Below are 19,097 nucleotides of genomic sequence, written 5' to 3'. Positions count from 1 at the left end.
TAGAGGATCCAAGACACAGGACTACAGCAAGAGGATCAGCCTCGACTCCGGATCCCGGCATAGATATAGATACAAAACAAGAAAAAAGATTAAGCTGGGTTAATCGGAACAAGAGAATACACAGACACAGACAGAGAGGGAAAAGGTCATTGGATAAAAGTTATTCTTGATAACCCTCTAGAAAGATCTCATGAACTTCCCCACTCAATCTATCAAGACCCGAGCAGTTCTATTAGATATAGGATAAGAAACAGAGATATGGAGCACAACAACCTATCTCTTCGTCAGATGCAGCAATAGAACATACATGGAGATGCTTACATAACTGCAGCTATTAATACCCCCAGGATTAATCATACATACCCTCCTTGGGCACCAAAAGGACATACAGTTTCTTAGTGTTATCAATTTCTATATTGTGCAAACATTATCAACATATTACAGATATTATCACTCCCCCTCATCGGAAACATGATCGCACAATACCTGAACCCTTATGATAGTAAGAGCCAGTGCTTTACCATCCAGATGAAACAAGTACAAGTGCAGTGAATAAAATAAATGAAAAAGAAAGAAATACAAATAAATAAGTAAAGAGGTGCTGCTAGAGATCTGGTGTTGCTTGTATTAATGGGGACCATTTTTTCTTCGAATTTTGTCAGTTTTTCAGCTGTAGTCCTTGCTGTGATTTTCCTCCATTAAATAAACATTTTCAAAACATCCAGTGGAACTATATTGGGGGGCTGCGGGTTCAGCCACGAGACCGTTATAATTTTTTCCGCAATTAGAAGAAGAATTCTTAGTAAGAAAGCTACATTTCTGTCCATATCACTGGGCAGTATACCCAGTATATAAAATGCTGGGTCCAAAGTAAAGGTAATGCCCAGCACCCGTTTAATCTCCTTTTGAACATCCTTCCAGAAGCCCTGAATGGTTGGACAGTCCCAAAATATATGTGTGAAGTCTCCCACCCGTCCACGCATTCCTCTTTCTTAATAGCCCCCAGAAACAAATACAAGATCAAATATAGAAGTATTTATTTTGAGTGTTATGACATATATATGTTATATACTGGAAAGTTATCTTTAGTCTTTGGCCCAGAGGAAGTCAGCATTTGCCAGTTTTCATGCTTGGTAGAGCAGCCTGAGATTTTATGTGACATCGTGCATGTAGTTATCTGCGTAGAAATGCCATTATATTTATTCTAAAGCAGAAAATAAGTAAATGTACTAGTATGCAATACATGAGCTAATGTGTCTTCATACGTATAAACTTAAAAATTATGTTTGTAATAGAAACAAAAACATCAGTTTCACGATCAGTTTCACATCTTTCTGAGACAGTTGGTTCACAGTTTAATTAAAAATGTTTGTCTGTATATGTTCATTTTCTGAGTGTCAGGGAATTTATGGTATGCAGATGATGTTTCATGGCAGGACATTTATCTGAAAAAACCGCGTCTGACTTCAGAAATGTTAATTATCTTTGGCGGCTACACATGATAAAAAACTGTCTGAAGTTTCATCCAGACTTTTAACTCCCTGTCTCACTCTACGTTGGCTTCATCATCATAAACTCATTCATACCTATTAAGATGTTCATCCTGACACCAAAACACTCCCATTGAGTTCTCATCTCAGATCCACAATATGTTTTATATCATAGGTTACCCTTTCGGCTGAAGGCAATAAGCGTTTTAATGTAACGCTTATATAAGGATTTATTGAGTATATCTTAAGCCTCAAATTCCTGGCTACATAAGAATATTCCTTTTTCATGCCATACTACTCTCTCAAGACATTAGCTCATGTGGTTTTCCATATTAAAATCTGGATTAGTCACCTTCAAACGATTAGGCCTCTTTCTCTCCTGCCACCTTTCCTTTCAGAAGGCATGACAGTAATGCAATAAAAGGAAAAAAAAGAGGCAGAGCATGAGATCAGCCTCATTGTTAAGTATAATTATCTTTGTTAAAAGGAGTTAAAAAGGGGGTATCGTGTAAACCTGTTTCATACGGCCGTCATTGTGGCATTTTAAACACTGAGCTGGCAGTTTCTCTTGTTGAGTTCTTCCTGCTGTGTGTGTGTGAAGTGTGTGGGTGTGTGTGCATTTGGAAGAGTAAAGTCAGTTCTAAGAGACAGATAGTATATTCTATAGAGAAAGTACACAGGATTTGGAAGTTTCTTTTTTCAAGGCTGTACCAAAAAGTCTGAAAGAAAGAGAGCTGCTGCTGTAGCTTGGTGGGTGGTGCCTGGTGTCAGATGCCAGATCTCTAGTTGTTGTGGCTGCAAGAGAGGAAGGAAGTCTTCATCGGCTTTAGATGAAAATAAAACACATAGTCAACGTGTAGCTCGTGTGGTGACAGTGTAAAAAACTCAGTGAATAGAGCAACACTTCCTGTGGCCAGTTCATATTCATTTTTAGAACGCTCAAAAGTAGATTGTAGTTAATTTGGTTTGTTGGTGGAAATGTTACTGGCAGATGTTTCCATCTACTTTGCATTTCTTCACAATTTTGTGTTACCGCAGACAAGCTTTTTGTGATGGGTTTGGTTCAGCCGCATGTCAAAACAATAAAACAAATGACAAGCAAACAGTCCCACTCACCTCCATGGTATGTAGTTGTTTCTTCAAGACACAAAGTGATGTCAACAGCTCATATTCTTATATATTTGTATATATCTATTTTCTAATTTGGCGAATCACTGATATGCGTTTAATCTTTGTACTTCATTTATTAAGGTACGTTTCACAATTGCATGATAAAACATTACGGATTCAGAATACAATTGGCAAAATATATAAATATAACATTACAAAAGCCACAGTAAATAGGGTTTCCAACTATTTGAGATAAAATACAAAGCATACCAGGCTTTTACCACACTCTTCACATTTTCCTCCTTGACTACAAGTTTTTATTTTCTGTTTTGCTCTTGAGGTCCTGGCTTGTGTCACGGACAGTGCCAGGGCCATGTGTCTCTGAATGAGTCACCAGCCGATAGAACGCAGGTGAAACCCAACCAGTTCAATGGTTCAGTCCTTTGTTGCATCAGGATGGAAAACGTAATTGATTGAGACTTATTCATCTTAATTGCCTCGATTGAAAACGTTTGTCTAAAATTGGATTAGGCAGGTGTTTATTTGGCAAATTACATGAATTACATCGTATAGGCCACTGCAAGTTTAAGTAAAGAGAATAAATTAAAGGAAATGTATCTGCCATACATCATAATCATTACAGGTCTTGCACTAATGTACATTCTCAAAGATATTGAAGTGACTGTTATTTTGTATATATTGATTGTTGTGCTTTTATGTAGGTATTAATGTGTGCATATGTATAAACGTGTCTTTGATTGTGTATATATAAGTGTATACATATTTTCATACATATTTGTTTTTGTATTCGGGATTGTGGGAAACGGTATTTCGATCTCTGTCTGTACACACAAACTGAAAGATTGACAATAAAGTTGACTTTAAATATCAATGAAAACATTATATTTTTTCTAAATCCATATCCTCTCGTGAATACCAAAATAAACTCGGAACAAATGTTTTTATTCATAAAATGCTCATAAAAGCAGTGCAGCAGGTGTTTCCAGATGTTACGCTGGCAGTAAAGCTGATATTTGGCTGTCAGACACTCTCCTTGTATGGATGATTGCGAGAGAGACATGCATGATTGATGCCTCACTGCCCGTTTATAACACGTGTTGTGGGAAGTCAAAGCCATAACTTTGAAGACGGTCGATCATTTGTAAGCGCTTCTTTAGGGCAACACTCTCGTAAAGACAGATGCTCTCTGCCTGTGTTTGGCGTTGGCCACAGTGGCTGCTGTATAGCTGACTGGATGTGTTTGAACATTTCAAGGAGAAGTGACTTCCACGCCCTCTGTCTGAAATTACTAAATTACTAACTGTGAGGAATTCCCCTCATCATATATTTTTTTCTAGAAGTCCAAATCAAGATGTGTTCATATGCCTTTAAGGCTCTTTGGCAGGGAGTGGAAGGGAAGCAGGGGAGGTGAGTGTTTCTATAATCAATCCTTCCACAGTTCCTCTTTTGCTAAAAACAATACACATTCCACATGCTCGGACACCGGTAGTTAGTCTTTATGCGGTTGCTGTGTTCACTCACTTTAATGAGCAGTATCTAAATACAGAAGCAAGGCTGAACCAACCAAACTCAAAACCACAGGATTGACAGGATCAGGGGGGTGCGTTGCTATATGTGCATGTGTGTGTATCTGCAGATTTTCTAGCCACAAACTTAGAGCCACAATTACATACACATAGAGTCCAAAATCTTCCCCCAGTTAGCCTGTAATCATTAATGTGATGTGGTCACTGCATGTGGGTCATTCAGGCATCTGGAGCATCTTATCCTCATAACCATCTGTGCAAGAAATCAGCCCTCCCTGCTTATCATTTCCATTAATACATTCCTTTCAGCGTTCACAACATTTCCTCAGAAATAATCCTTAAATGATTTTCAACAGCTCTGCTTTTTGCTGATTTTGTGATTTAAACTAACCATAATAACATAGCATTTATCCTAGAGTGCAGTTACGCAGGGCTTTTTGGATGGTAACGTAATTGGATGAGATTACATTAAGAAATGTGATCCTAAACTTGCAAACAACTGCATCATTATAGCAGAGTTTGTGAGGGAGAGAGAGCACAGAGCAGCAAAGTTGTCCTTGGTTCTTAGCCTCAGGAAGCAAAAGTTCCTCAGTGAATCAACAACAACAACTTTTAAACCTGAAAACCCAGACCTGAAACATTCATTCCAGACTGCTGCCATAATGAGACCTGACTTAATGGCTTTTTTCCCAGCTGTGTAGAGGAAAATATGACATCATTGACATTACTGTGAACCGCGACCACCATTAAAGGAATCCAGTTCTGTGATGGCACTTATTGAGTGGTGGTACTTGAGAAGAACTGCGGGTGGACCATCTTGGCATATAAACTGAAAATGTGATGCCACTTTTCTTTCTCATGTATATGCTGGTCTGACAGACAATCAAACCTATTTGTGTTGCTATTATGGTCGTCCTTTTTGCAGCCATGGCCATTTAATGTATTTTGGTCTGTAATTAACTCAGTATATAGCAGTTTTATTGTTTGTGGCGGAGTCCACCATTCCTACACTGGATTTAAATTGCCTTTAAACGCATAAGGGTTGTACAGGAAGCAATGCATTCTGTAATCCAGTGTTACAGGGACGTGAGATGAACTTGTCTTTTTAAAGTGTCAAGACCGATACAGTAGAGGAGATATCATGATATCATAAAGTATAAATACACAGCGGGTAGGGCTACTCAATATCGTATTTTATTCGCAATTACGATTATGGCTTGCAACGATTACGAAAACAACATAATCGAAATAAAACGATTTTTTTTTTAATTATTATTACTTTATTTTATTTTTTTCAAATACATTTTTTTAAAATTGGTTTTTCAGTTCAATTATACTTAAAGTTCAGGGTAATCAACTGTTAAAAACATAATGTTCAAAAAAAAATTCTCCAATAAATTGATGTTTTCAAAGTAAATGGATAATCGTTTTTAATAATCGTGATATCAATTGTTGACCAAAATAATCGAGATTATGATTTTTGCCATAATCGAGCAGCCCTAACAGCAGGTCCTTCATTTCCCATAATGCCAATAATTTTCATATTTGTGTAAGACCCTCGCTCCCTGGGTTATTTTCTCATAAGAGAGCTCCCTTCAGTTATACAGGAGACATTTTACAAGGGTTTTCACTTGCATATTTGTACTCCACGTGACGAGCAAACTTGGTTGTGTGAAATCTGTGGAAAGCCCCTTTAATTCTCAAAGTCAGTAAGGTTTCCTGAGGTTATTCCAGGTTGGATTTGGCATCATGCAGACATTAGTGAAGGAGGTGCAGCTCTTCACTAATTGTGTCATTAAACTAACAAGTGCAAATCCCCAAAGGTGTGCTCTGCAAAGAGAGAAAGTGTTCCTAATGTCAGGGCATCCTTCAGGCTCTGTTATCAGTGACTTCATGCGGGCCACCTGTGTATTCTGGCAGTCCCGCCCTCCACCTCCACATGCACACTCACACACACACATCCAGGATAATGCCAGCCTTCACATCCAGAGCAGGGTAACTATCGGTTACTGTGCCAGCCAGCCCTGCCGAGCCCATAATGAGCGTCTGCACCAGCGAACGCACTCGCTCACTGCAGCGATCCAGATGGGAGTTTGGCGTGTGTTGCTGGGTCATCTTCTATTACCCAGTCATTATGCGCCAGCAAGCTATTTTCATGATGCTTGTTTTCACTGTGCACCTGTGAAAGTACATCCACCCCCCCATTCAAACATACAGGCACACCACTGTTTTTAAGACATTTAAATCCCTAAAAAAGCCCCAGAGTCAAATCTGATAAACACACTGTTGGTTTTGGTGTAAGCATATGCTCACTGGAAACATGCAGTGTGTTACACCTTGCAATGTAATAATAGCTGATTTCACTGACAGTTGGTTATATTTTCAGTTAATTAACTTCAGTTAAAAAAAAATGTTATTAAAGTAAATGCAATAAACGTAAAAATGGGACAAAAGCACACTGAACAATTTCACTAGCTGGGGCCCCACTAGTTTTGTATGTACTTTTCAGTAAAAGTAAATCCAAGCAACTGTTACATAACAAAGAAAACTCTCTAAACATATTTTCCACTGGCTGGTGTTTGAAATCTTTCAGCTCCTGCTATCCCTCCAGGCAGATCATTTGTTTAATTACTTTCTGGAAAATCAATCCACAATGGAACTATGGGAATATATTTCCAAAATGCACTAAATTCACTGTTCATTAGGTATTAAAGCATGGTTGTCGAGGCTTGCTAGCTGGGTATAATATACATATATTTTCATGGATGCTGATCTGTGCAGGAAAGCCCAATGTCTCCCAATTGTGTGTTTGATTTGTGGCAGAACATATTTCCATGCTGACTCTGATCCTGAGCAGCTGACTGTAAGGCCCATTTATGTGTGAAATAAATGTACCTTTTTGAGTTTGTACTTACAGTTTAACAAAAAGCATATTTATTTGTTGTCTTTTCTTGCATATGTAACTTTAGAAAGAATTAACAAGACAATCCTCCTCTTACAAATTAAATGTTGAATGAATAAGCATCAAAAGCCACGCCGGTTTAATTCAACAGTTCAGAGGGTTGCAACCTTAGTCTTGTATGAGCAATAGCTAATGGTTTCAAATGTCAGCTAATGTTTAGCCCTTTCTGTTATCTTTAATTGTCTCTTGTGGCCACAGTGGCCACTATTTACCGATAGCTATTGCTTTGAGTATCAGTCTTTAAGTTGACCTATAAAAAAACATTGCAGTTGTCCTTCTCTTTCTTAATGTAAGGGTAATGACAAAATCTGATCTGACCACAAAGTGAAAGACAAGTATGTTGTGTTAGGCTCATTAGCCTTCAAGCTCAAGTGAAGAGTGGTCATTCTCTGTTTTATAAAATAATTAGATGACAAAAAACTGGATTGATAAATTCCATCTAATCGCTTAAACACTGAAGCTCTATTGGCTTTACACAATTAATTCAACAAATGATAATAACAATATTTCATTTCTGTACTCATGTGAGGGAGAATATGGTTGACGGTGTTCATTCCACCAATAGAAGCACAGCTGAATATGTGTAACGTGATTCCTGTCATTTCCCTCGTTCCTGACATTCCTGATGTTTTTAACTTTGGAATTCACCTTGTCATCTGTGTTCAAGGCATCAAGCCAGAACTGGCCACAGTCCATTATATGGTGATTACATAGCCATTTCTGCTGTCAGCAAGCGGTTTTTTTTAATTTGCTGTGATGTTCCTCAACTTTAACCTCATTATTATCACTGAGTTTAATCTCCAACATTAAAAGAACAATTATTATATTATTATTATTATTTGTATTTTTTTACTTTTATAATGTGGAACCAATTAATTGTGACATGTTTTGAGCAGCACCGACTGAGTCCATGACTGGAACAATCTGTACTGATAAAACAGGAAACACTTGAGGCCATACTTCACTTGTCAGCAACCGCATGCCTTGAAAAGAATCTGACCCCGGGTCAGAACAATATACTGACTTAGTGTCTGGCTTTTGCATATTTCATGGTCGAGTGTAGACGCTGTGCAGGTTGTTTTTCATCCCAGTGTGTAATTGGTCCTCGTTCACTCCCGTTACCAACTTCACAAAGCAGGAAAGGTCAAAGGAAAAATACTGAAGCTATCTGGAATGATGCTGGCAGCTCTGCAGCCTTCTTATATAAGTCGTTAGAGATTTACCAAGGCAAAACAGGATATCTTGTCATACTGTCTCACTTTCAACTGGTCCCTGCAGGTTTGAGCAGAGTTGAGTTGGCATAAAACAGACAGACGTTTAAAATGTGGTTTTGCTGCAGCGGATTCTCTAGGGATGTGCTTCTCTCTAAATCTTGTTTACGACTTTACTTGACTTTGAGACATTCTGTTTAGCTCAGATGGCTCACAAATATATCAACAGAAGTTGCAGAAAATGCAGCCAGGACTTTCAAACTGATCAAAATATGTTTTTCCTATTTTCCTTGTGCATGTTATTCTTACAGCGTTTCAAAATGTGTCACTTTCAACCAACAAATGGGTTGTATCAGCATGAGGGTAAATACCTGCAAATCTGCCAAGGGCTGATTCCACGAATGTTGAGTGAAGGGATTAGTTACCGATGTAAAAGATCTGGCATTAAAGCCTGAAAATGCCTCAAAGTCATTTAGCCCTGTCAGTGATTTGGATATGCATAGAAGATACCAGAGGGGTTGTGATCAACCAGCCCACTCTCTTCGGTCTGCGTACAAATGACACAACTTTGTAAAGGCGTGCAATAGATACGCAGAAGTCCGATTTTGCGTGCATATGATACTCCCACGTTACGTTTGTTATGAACGTATCTTAAATGCGTTTATTTTCTACATATCTTTTCCATTTATTTAACCCTAACCATAACCCAATAAGCTTCTGTGTCGTTTATTGCACCGCAAACATTAAAACTGTCATTGGAACGGCGATCAAACCTGAAGCCACAGAGCTCTTTGTTTTAATGTTTGAGGTGCAATATCAGCGTATCATATTCACGCAAAATCGGACTTCTGCGTATCTATTGCACGCCTTTGCAAAGTCGTGTCATTTGTACGCAGACTGTGAGATTGTGTTGGATAAACAGCTGCTAACAAAGCCTCAAAGGAGACGACCTCTTTGCAGTGTACCCATCTGCAAGTCAGATAGCACCTTTGGATGATTCTTGGCTGCAAATGGCAAGCTTTAGAAAATCACACAACCTAAGGCTAGGTCTTTAGACAGAGCAGATTATCCAGGGTAAAACAATCTAAGAAAAGGCTCGGGGCTCGGGCTCGGTTCATGCAATCAAGAAATGCTTAAACAAATCAGCCATTTACAAAGAAGACATATTCTAAAACAGTCAAATGTTTGTGTTTTTTTAGTCATTGTCTACACAAAGTTAAAAAAAACTTTAGGCAGTGTTTGGTTTGAATTGCAGCCAAAACCATATTGAGCTGAAATGTATACGCGTCACTATGCCGCATATTGTTGACCCACTCACAGATGCTCCAAGGCAGCTTTTGTTTAAAGTTGTGATGTTGACAGCAGTTGGGATCTCACATCATCTTAAACCCTTGCTTTGTCTACATGTCACCTTTCCCCTGCCAAAAGCTAAACAAGTGAAGGAAGCAACACACATGCTCAAAGCAGGCAGAGTGCAAGGGGCCCCGTTACAGCTGGCCCTTCATTCGTGAGATATGAACCACAGCTTTTGTAGAAGTTCAGAAGGCATATATGGTGTTTATACACACACGTGATGTCTCCCACACACACACACACACACACACACACACACACACACACACACACACACACACACACACACACACACACACACACACACACACACCACACACACACACACACACACACAACGTTTGTAGAGGCTGGTACAGTACCAGTACCAAGACATTCACATGAGGCATGTCTGAGCCTGGGCTTAAATATCAGAACAAGGCTGACATGAGGTGAGGAATTTCATTTCAACTAACGTGGCACCAAAGTTATATTCACTCGGATGTTACATTTATGGTAAAATAACACTGACATTTTCTTTTGAACACCATCATGTTGGCAAATAATACATCTAGCTTTTCACAGAGTCCCCGGGTATAATCTAGAAAAGACATTCACAATTTCAATTAATTTCATATAAAGCTTTGAAAATGTTTGACTTACCTCTACTGTGGTTATATTGTCGGACAATTGTGATTTGTAATGATATACGGGGGGGGTTTTCAAACACAGCTGACACAAACTAGTTTTAAATAAATAAGTTTAACATCGTTGGACGAAAGATTGCATTCTTTAATATTCTGATTTCCATTTGGTCAGTACAATCCTGATTGATCTGTTGTTGTCTAGATGTGTAGCTGCAGACGTCTAAAGAGGAGACAAACAGGCAGTCGTTTGAAAGGAAAAGGAAATGTCAGACCGACATTTTTCACTAGAGTTATCTTGCCTTGGTGGGTCAGCCAGTGGAAAATCAGCTGCTCAGAGAGGAAAATTAAAGACATTTTAATCATAAGCAAATCAAAATCATGTCTGCACACATTTGCATAACAAACATGTGAATGTTTTTCATTCGCAGCCTTTTATACAGAGGTGATAGCATTGGACCACAACACAAACGTTGACTTGTTGTTTGCAGAACATTTAACAACGAACACTGGCTTGAATGGAAACTTGAGTTTTATATAAACATTTCTTCCTAAGAACTGTTACTAAGGTGGAGAATCATTTACAAAGTTGTGCAATCTGTCAAAGGAATAATACATACATTCTTAATATATTTATTTACCCAACCTTACACATATAAAACATGCTACGATAATTTCATGTAGGCTGATGTTTAGTGACTGAGTGGCTTTTTTTTTTGTAAGCCTTGTTTGAACTGTACATATGTGCTGTTGGCTTTACAAGGCCTTCACTGACGTAGGGACATCTATTAAGAATCATACATATCACCAAAATAAATACCTAAAGCAAGAGTGAGCAATAGCGGGCTATTAAACCGCTTCGAGTTCATGCAAGACTCTCATATCTGTGGAGCTCAGCAGATGTTTTCCTCAGTCCTCAGCCAGGCCACAGCTATATAAAGATGGTATAATTACCGGACTAGTCTACTAGCCTGCCATGCCCTTTCTCTGTCACACATACACACACAAAAACAAGACACTCCTATAGTTTAAGCATAAAGGCCTACATGGCTCACCAAGTTCTATTAAGACTAAGGTTAAAAAGATGATCATATTTACCAAATGGCAATTTCTTTAAACCGTCTATATCGCAGTTATTGGATATGTTACTATTGTTCTTGTTTTAATTAATTACTATTCATGCTGAGGTTTTGAGATATTATAATTACTTTGGTGCATTGCACTTAAATTAACTTTAAAAAATGGTCTTTACATTTATAAACAGTCAGAAAGATTTTCTTGCAAGACTGATTGTTCTAATGTTGAGCTTTTTCTCCACAGAAAACACACTGCTGTTTTTAAGAGGTTTACCAACTATTATGAGGCCACTAGCTGCATAGAAAAAGGAAAGTCCGATTTTCCCACACTACTGGTGTGTTGTGAACTTTTTTTTACGTGTCACCTCAGCAGTTTTTGGTCGCCTCAAGGTGTTGTAAATTCACTCTCCCATTCTAGGGCAGATTACCGACTCCACTTGACTTTGAAGCTGAAAGATTTCCAAAACACATTTTCACTTCAAGGCTTCTCTGTGAGTTGAGGGGATTTTAATGAGGGGACCGGAGTCATAGATGGTCGGCTCCCGTAATCAAGCCATCCATCACACTTTCATACCTGCAGTGCTTTACTCGCTCCTTTACTTCCATATACACAGTGCTCAGGGGGTTCTGCAGTGATTAGAGCTGTTGACCTCAGGATCAATGCCGTTTGTGTATGAAGACACGCCTCTACAGTGTTGCCAGCTCTCCACCTAATGCATCCTGGGATATCCTCCAGGCCTGAGGAAGGTGGAAAAGACTAAACCAAACATTTTGGATAATAGGTTTGTTTGATTTCTTGCTAAATAGTTGAATGAAAGGTCAATAAGAGTACAATAAGACTGTATGCTATATGAAGTTACAACCACCAGTTGGTTTGAATACTTGGCATAAAGACTGTAAACAAACAAACAATTTAATCTGGGATTAAACACCAAGAAATACAGAGTTAATTTGTTAGTTTAAGAGGTACCAGAAGGTAGATCTTGTTTGGCCACAGCCAGGTTAGTTGTTTCCTTCTGTTTACAGTCTTTGTGCTAAGCTAAGCTAATTGCCAGCTAGCTTTAGCTTAATTATTACAGTAAAGTCAATATATTTTAGATTACTTAATGTTTCTTTTTCTCTCTCCTCCCTATTAAGCCTGTCCCTTAAACAACCTTTCCCTTTAGCCTTCCACTGAATCATTAAACACTATGAATTCAAGTCAAACTGAGCTCTATATCCACCTCATGTGAGAAGCACTAGTCACCTCAGACCTGGCTTTCATTCAAAAAATATTTTTGCCAAAAGTACCACAACTGAGACATGAATATCACTGAAGAGTTTGCATGCAGCAGCCCTTTGATCAACGTCAGCTAATGGTGCATAATGCAGGTCCATGTGAAGCAGTTAACACTAATTACCGCTATCGGTTCAGAAAATGGAGGACAGATGCTCACATGAGCGTGAATGATGCCACATGGGGTCTGAAACGTTTCTTTCCTGTCTCTCTATTGTTTCAGTGAAGAATGGAAATGTTGAATAAAGGTTTATTTAATTAAATTGAATAAATGGGGTTTATAAAGTTGTCAGACAGCACAGAATATTATAAAATGTGAATCTGAACTGATGCCGTCTTTACACTAATCCATGAGTTTTTATGAAATATATTTAGTCTTGGGGTGGTGCTAGTTTGCAGACTTGTAAAATCATGGCAATAAAAACTCTCACTTCAGGATTTCAAGTAACATAATATCAACATCTTGAAAAAACAACAAGTCCTCCAACTCATACGACCAAATGGGTCGATTGTTTAAGCCCTTATTACGACCAAATGGGTCGATTGTTTAAGCCCTTATTACGACCAAATATGTCGTTTGTTCAAGCGCTTAATACGACCTATAATTACGTTTTAAAGTTGTCGGCCTCTAGTGCTCCCGTTGAATGCAAACGTTACAGATGGTCGTTTATTCTCAAATAACCCTCTCTGTAAAATCCTAAATTGTAGGATAGTTTGGCCATTAAAACGCTTTATGATTAGATTTCTAGCGAGAAGTATATATTGTACTTTTAGAATCCACGTACAGTCGTTATGTAGGATCTATAGTTTGATAGATATTACGAAGATGATTTGAAGTTTCGTCAGGAGAACGTGTATATGCGGCAAGCTTCCATGTAAAGTTACGGGTTGAAAACAGTATTTCCGGTCTCGACGTTTTCATAATAAAACCAATGATCAAATGATTTAACAGTGATATCTGCAGTACTCATCCACTAAAAAACATCAGTTTATTCTAGTTAATTATACGACATTAATTGGTTTAAATTGTGTCAATGCTTTTGTGTTTTTCCCATAGGGTTTTCTCTTTCGATTCTGAGAGACACATTTCTTTTTTCAGAGGTTTTGATAGGCTAAAATCACGCCGCAATGCACGTCGGGATATGGTGTTTATGTGATATGAAATCGGAAAACATTTAAAAAAAATAAAAATAATACTTTATTCCGAGTGTTCTTGCTTTTCTCTTTGAAAGTCATCACATAACGGCATTGTAATACACGGTTCGGCTGCATTAAATATTACATATCTGCCGTAGATATGTATTTATAGAGCCCTGATCAGAAGACCTTTTGACAAACTGGAAGAGATGCCGCCAAAACTGAATACGTGACGTGGACCATAAAATATCAACAATTAAACAACATCTTCCATTTATTTTCACACAATACGTCTCCTTGCAGTATCAACACTAATTCAGCTGACTTTTATATTTGATCCAATAAGTAGATAGTCTGTATTTACACCGTAACGGTGCACAGCTGATAGAAAGGGATTTTTTTGTAGTTTTTAAAGATATTACTGATTTTCTGAACTACCTTTCCAACTCCTCATGCAGTTGACTGTTACAGGTCTATACAAGTTTATGGTACAATGCATAAGCTTCACATTGAGAGACTGAAACTGTATTTTCCTTTACCGTTCTGTTTTAATTTCACAATAAAGTGAATAGTCATATTATGTTTGATATTATTATGTTTTATTAACTAGACCACTGGTCTAAACCGTACCTCCTAGTGGTTAAAGCACGTTATTGAATTTAGTTGTTGAATACGTTTAATTTTTATGAAAACATTTAAATATTAAGAGTAGCCTACATACAAAATAGGGGTCAATGATAGAAATATAGAATAGAAAATATCAAGAAGATACTGTAGTGATCTCTACAATAAAACAGTTTAGTGCAGGACGTCCAAATATATTAACAGGTGGATGTGCAAAACAGACAAACTGATAAGGCTGAATTTTACTCAGGCGTAACGAAAGTCTGATTTAAGGGTTGTTTATATTTCACATCATTAATCAGAATCTGCAAAGTAACAAAAATAAATGTAGTAGAGTAAAAATACTAGGTTGACCTCTGAATTGTAGTGGAGTATAACAAAGTAGTACATGCTGCTGTAACAAAAACATTTCCCAAATTGGGATCAATAAAGTATCTTATCTTAAGATGATCGATGGCTACTGCCATATTTGCTAAATGTGCATCTGAACCTTGACAAGTGCATGTTTCAGGCTTATCAATTAACAACAGGAGGGGTCACAGACATAAGACCAGCTGTTAAATAAAGCTCTTCTGACCTTAGCTGTCATGTGGGTATATTAATGCTGCCCATTATGGGCACAAGCAATTTTCACCCATGTATTAATTATATGTTTTAAATTTGATAACACCAATGTGTTTCGTATCCCCTAAACCTCCAGGGATGTATACAGTTTAATACTGGCAACTTCTAATTGTGGGAAATACGAAAACGTCTTATAAAACTACAATTCCCAGTAGAGACGTGCCATAGAACATATTGCGAAACACACAATAGCCAGCATGTGTAATTCTGTGGGGGAGGGCTGGGCTGGACCCGTCCAAGTCCAGTTTTGGATAGTCTGGCGTGGTTCCATTCCATTTAAAAGAGCTGTTTGACATTCGGCGTAACCTTGTCGCACTGCCACTCCAACATCCAATCACAGAGCTTGAGGGCTAATCACGGGCTTTGTAAAGCAAGGCGGATGTTGTAGTCCCAAACGATAGCTGGGGATTCTGGGTAGTGTAGTGTCTTCGGAAACTCTGTAGTGTCTAAACTCCGAAAAAACTATTTGTTTCTCCGAATCGAAGGTTAAAAACACAAAAGCATTGTACACAATTTAAACCAATCAATATTGTGTAATTAACAAGGATAAACTGATGTTTTTAAGTGGATGAGTAATGGAGATCATTTGACAGTGTGGGGAATACTTCCGGTTTTATTATGAAAACTTCGAGACCGGAAATACTGTTTTCACCCATGCTAACTTTACATGGAAGCTGCCCCATATACAGTACACGTTCTCCTGGCGAGACCTCAAATTATCTTCGTATATCTATCAAACTGTAGATCCTACACATCCACTGGACGTAGATTATAAAAGTACAATATACACTTCTCGCTAGAAATCTAATAAAAAAGCATTTTAATGGCCAAACTATTCCACAATTTAGGATTTTCCAGAGGGTAATTTGTGAATAAACGACCCTCCGGAGCGTTTGCAATCGACAGGAGCATGTTGTTTCTTACACGACCACTAGAGGTGCTACACTTTAAAACGTGACTCTGGGTCGTATTTAGCTGCTGAACAATCGACCTATATGGTCGTTTTTTGTAGGAGGACAGGCTGTGAAAAAACCATATCATGAAAAAAACACAAATTAATTAAATACATTTACATGGGATCAAATTGACAAACATACCATTGAACTGAACACTGAGGTGAATGGAAATAAATCGAAGTTGGGGAAAGAAAAGAGTATCAATAAAAATGGGATGGAGAGAGAGAGGAAAGTAAGGAGAGAGAGGAGAGAGAGAGAGAGAGATGGAGAGAGAGGAGAAGGAGAGATGAGAGAGAGAGAGAGGAGAGAGAAGGAGAGAGATAGAGAGACATGAGTAGAGAGAGATAGATATCGATAGAAGATAGAGATACGAGAGACCTATAGATACGAGAATAGAGGAGAGAGGAGCTGCTCAGATCAGCTCTGAGACTGACAGCTCTCTGACAGGGATTAGAGGACTGCCTGTAAATAATAGGGGTTCAGACCTGGGGCACCTCACTCATTTCTCACTCTTTCCATCCCTTTTTGCTCCTGGGTTAAGATCTTTTCAAGTGATACTTTCAACATCAAACTAGTGACATTCAAGGTCCAGGATAACTAAGTGGAAAACTGTTTTTTTTCCAAAATTCCATTTTACAATTTCCAGGAAAATGGAAAAGGAAAGGAAAGTACTTGGAGATAGTTGACGTCATTGACTCACACTGAACATCTGTGTGGCAGACATAGCACCCAGCCTTGAAGTGGGTACTGTAGGTAGGATGTAGGCAACCAGGGTTTATTTATTTGCTTTGTCACAACAATTTGTGTGCAGATCATTCTTGGATTGTCCACACCTGAGTCATTTTAGAGTGCTTACAGATGAGCTTCAATCAGATGAGACTGTAAAACGAAACGCCAGTGACACTTTGAGGCTTGTTTGAGAGTAACAGTTCTAAGCCAACAATATGTAGATTGCAATTCACAATACAGCAGAGAGTTGTATTTCAGATTAGTTCATACAAAGTGGTTCTTGTTTTGTTTGTTTTTTTCTCAATCGGTGAAAGGGATGTAAACAGACTATTCAGAAAACTCAATACCAGAAAAGTGGCTGGCCCTGACAATGTCTCCCCCTCCACCCTGAAGCTCTGTGCTGATCAGCTGTCTCCTGTGTTTACTGACATCTTTAACACCTCCCTGGAGACATGCCACGTCCCAGCATGCTTCAAAACCTCCACCATCATCCCGGTTCCCAAGAAAACAAGGATCACAGGACTAAATGACTACAGACCTGTCGCCCTGACCTCTGTGGTTATGAAGTCCTTTGAGTGCCTTGTCCTGTCCCACCTCAAATCCATCACAGACCCACTCTTGGACCCCCTGCAGTTTGCCTACAGAGCCAACAGGTCTGTGGACGACGCTGTCAACATGGCCCTTCACTTCCTCTTCCAGCACCTGGACACAGCAGGAACCTACGCCAGGATCCTGTTTGTGGCTTCAGCTCCGCCTTCAACACCATCATCCCGGCTCTGCTGCAGGACAAGCTCTCCCAGCTGCACCTGCAGGTGGATCACAGACTTCCTGTCTGACAGGAAGCAGCACGTGAGACTGGGGAAACACGTCTCTGACCCCCGGACCATCAGCACCGGTTCCCCTCAAGGCTGCGTTCTTTCACCTCTGCTCTTCTCCCTGTATACCAACAGCTGCACCTCCAGTCACCAGTCTGTCAAGCTCCTGAAGTTCGCAGACGACACCACCCACATCGGACTCATCTCTGGTGGGGACGAGTCTGCCTACAGGTGGGAGATGGACCATCTGGTGACCTGGTGTGGGGAAAACCACTTGGAGCTCAACGCTCTCAAGACAGTGGAGATGGTTGTGGACTTCAGGAAGAACGCAGCTCCACCCGCCCCCATCACTCTGTGTGACTCCCCAGTAATGCTGTGGAGTCTTTCCGCTTCCTGGGCACCATCATCGCCCAGGACCTCAAGTGGGAGCAGAACATCTGCTCCCTCATCAAAAAAGCACAGCAGAGGATGTTCTTCCTGAGGCAGCTGAAGAAATTCAACCTGCCAAAGACGATGATGGTGAACTTCTACACCTCCATCATGGAGTCCATCCTCACCTCCTCCATCACCGTCTGGTACGCCGCAGCCACAGCCAAGGATAAGGGCAGGCTGCAGCGTGTCATCCGCTCTGCAGAGAAGGTGATCGGCTGCAATCTGCCATCCCTCCACGACCTGCATGCCTCCAGGACGCTGAGGCGGGAAGATAGTGGCCGACCCCTCCCACCCTGGACACAAACTGTTCACCCCCTTCCCCTCTGGCAGGAGGCTGCGCTCCATCAAGACCAATACCTCTCGCCACCTGAACAGTTTCTTTCCCTCTGCTTCCAGCCTCTTAAACAAGGCCCGGCCCCCCCACTGACACATTACCTCTGCCACATCATTATGCATTACATTAATGCACACAATGTTCATACTCCTTTCTGCACATATTCTTATTTCACATTTCATAGTTTATATTCTAAAATTCATTCATAGCATTCTTTTCCCATGTAAATTACTGCTTTATTTAATTTGTATTGCTATTTAACTGTATTTTATTACAGTGTAAAATATGTTTTGTTTTATATTAGATTTCTTGTTTTTTATATTTTATGTATGCACCATGACATCAAGTCAAATTCCTAGTATGTGCGAACCTACCTGGCAATAAACCTGTTTCTGATTCTGATTTCTGATTTCTCAGTTATATCATGGCGGCATCTAAATAAAATGTAAAACATGTGCAAACCATCAATCCACAATAAAGCCAAATGTGGGCTTAATGATGTGTTGAATTTATTCTGGTCCCTCTTAAAGCAACACTGACTTACCGGGTACCACACATTTAGAAATATTATTGTGGAGCGAAGGGGGAATTAAGCACTTCTGATTTTTTTTTGTTGGTATATCCAGATGTCATGTAAATCCTTTTCTACATCTAAACGAATAGTTTTTATTATTTTATTTTATTTTGTGTTTTTTTTTTCTTGGCAATAAACCTGTTTCTGATTCTGATTCTGCTGTCCCCTGAAATCATGTCTTGAAAAGATCTCTTGATTGATTGATTGATTGATTGATTGATTGA

The 19,097-nt window shown here is 39.2% G+C and overlaps 1 protein-coding gene across 1 annotated transcript in view; it reads left to right on the top strand.

The window, feature by feature from the left end:
- si:ch211-193k19.2 (uncharacterized protein LOC100034574 homolog) overlaps positions 1-19,097 on the top strand; it is a 1,126,861-nt gene that overhangs the window by 976,903 nt on the left and 130,861 nt on the right. The gene's annotated exons all lie outside the window — the stretch shown is intronic.

Source organism: Gymnodraco acuticeps, unplaced genomic scaffold (genome assembly GCF_902827175.1).
Source record: "Gymnodraco acuticeps unplaced genomic scaffold, fGymAcu1.1, whole genome shotgun sequence".
NCBI lineage: Eukaryota > Metazoa > Chordata > Actinopteri > Perciformes > Bathydraconidae > Gymnodraco > Gymnodraco acuticeps.
Note: the sequence above shows the minus strand (reverse complement) of the source record. Positions and strands in the feature narration are given on the sequence as shown.